Raw genomic sequence first — 2533 nt, 5'->3', positions numbered from 1 at the left:
AATGTCAGAAATTGTTGGCCTGAATCCCCTACAGCTCAACATAATACCATGGCTTTATTTCTTATATTTTATTCTTATACTTTTCTTCTGGATTCTTTCTCCTGCTTATTTCTCTGGCTAATGTTTTGAGAACTACATTGAGTATTTGAGTACTACATTAAAATTTAATTCTAGGAATTTCTTTCTTGACTTCTTCTGTGGATCACTGTTGAAGGTATTGTTTAACTTCCATGTGATTGCATAATCCCTGTGGTTTCTTTTGCTGTTGATTTCTAATTCCTTTGTCCCATGATCTGACCATATCATGGGCAAATTTTGCTACTTTTGTAGCTGCTTAATCATCCTTTATGGGTTATGTGGTCTATTTTGGGAAAGGTTCTAAGTGCTGCTGAGAAGAATGTGTATTCTGTTGTTGGGTGGAACATCCTATAGATATCTATTAAGTACATTTGTTCTAAGGTTTGAGTGAATTGATTATTTTTGTCTAGTTGATCTGTTTGTGACAATGAGGTATTGAGATCCTCCACTATAACTGTGTTGATGTTTATCTGATTTATGTCCAGTACTCTTTGTCTTATTAAGTTGGGGCCGCCAGTGTTACATGCATATGTATTTATAATTGTTATCTCCTCCTGTTGAATAGTTTTCTTAACCAATATGTAGCTACGTTCTTTACTGCTTCTGATCAGCTTTGGCTTTGATTCTACTTTGCCTGAAAATAGGATAGCTTCTGTTGCTGATTTTCAGGTTCCTGCATGGAATATCATTCTGCATCTTTTGAGCTTTAGTCCCAGCATCTTTTTTGCTTAAATGTGATTCTTGTATACAGCATACAGTTGAGTTTTGCCCCAATTTCAGTCTGTGTGCTTTGAGTAGGGAGATAAGACCATTCACTGAGAACGTGTAATAACAGAGTTATTACTGAGGGACTGACTTATTCTTGTCATGGCATTATCTTCCTGTTACTATTTCCTTTTTTTCCCCTTCTACTTAACTATATAACCTTCCTGGTATATTTATCCCATTAGATATTTTAGCATTGTTAGCTTGACTTTTTCAAATATATCCTTGAGAATTTTTTTTGGAGTGCTGGTTTAGGGGTCATGAATTTCTTACTCTGTCATGGAATGATCTTATTTCATCAATTTTGAAAGACAGTTTTCCAGAATATATTAGTCAGGGTTGGAAATCATTTTCTTTAGGGCTTAAAACATTCCTCTCCAAGATCTTCTGGCCTTTAAGGTTTGTATTGAGAAGCTGGGTGTAATGCTAATGGGTTTTCTTGTATAGGTAACTTGTTACTTTTCTCTAACAATTTTTAAGCTTCTGTCTTTGTATTAAAATTCTCAAATTTTAAATAGGATATATCAGAGAATTTCTTTTATAATTCTGTGTGTTATGCTAATTCCTTTTCCCATATTTGGAAAGTTTGCTACTATTATTTTTTTCCTTTTTTTTAAAAGATAAGTTCTTACAGGGCTGGCCAGATAGCTCAGTAGAGCTTAGGCAGATGCAAGGACCTTGGTTCCATCTCTAGCTTGCCACTGTGCCGGCCCCACCCTGGATGCACTGAGACAGCGACTGAGACTGGGCATGGTGGCACATGCCTATAATCCCAGCAATTGGGAGGCTAAAAACAGAAGGATCACTCAGAGTCCAATCTGTGTAGTGAGACCCTGTAAACCCTGTACTATATACATAAAAAGATAAATAAAAAGAATAAGGTCTGGCTATGTAGTTCAGGCTGGCTTTGAACTCACTATGTAGCCCAGGTTGGCCTCAAACTCAGAACAATTCTCCTGCTTCAGCCTCCTGAGTGCTGAGATTGTAGGAGAGCACCACCACATCTGTCTCTGCTGCTATTATTTTTGTAAACAGGTTTATGGTATTTATGCCATCTTCTAATTTTTCACTAATTTCAATTAATGTTAGACTGTCTTCCCATTTTCCAGCATCTATTGGACCATTTTCAATGGTCTCTTGGTTTTAAGAGTGTACACACACACAGAGCAGCCCCTAGCATGTCCTGGCTCTGTGCTCCCACCGTGGCCACTTCTGCTGCCCATACTTTCAATAGAATTTTTAAGCTGTGGATATAGCTCAGTGGCACAGCACAAGCCTGCCAAGCAGGAAGTCCTGGGTTCCATTCCCAGTACACACCCCAAGCCCCAAGCACAAAATAATTATCTCTATACACTCTTTTGGCAAGTATAAGGGCCTGAGTTCAATCCCCAGCTCTGCCAAACAAGCAAACAAACAAACAAAAAAGGAATTTTTTATATCCTGGATTTCTATTTCATACTTCTTCATGGATTTGAATTCTTTTCTAAACTTGCCATTTATGTTTTAGGTGATAGTTTTTTCTTTTCAGTGTATTTGATACACTAAATAGTGTATTTGATATAGGATCTCACTATATAGACTTGTAATGAGTCTGCTGTTTTCAGCCTCCCGAGCACTGGGATTACAGGTGAGCACCACCATGCCCAGTCTCAGTCTCTGTCTCAGCACAACCTGGGGGTGGGGCCGGCAC

Source organism: Octodon degus, unplaced genomic scaffold (assembly GCF_000260255.1).
Source record: "Octodon degus isolate 3935 unplaced genomic scaffold, OctDeg1.0 scaffold00090, whole genome shotgun sequence".
NCBI classification, from domain to species: Eukaryota; Metazoa; Chordata; class Mammalia; order Rodentia; family Octodontidae; genus Octodon; species Octodon degus.
This window is presented reverse-complemented; position numbering follows the sequence as displayed.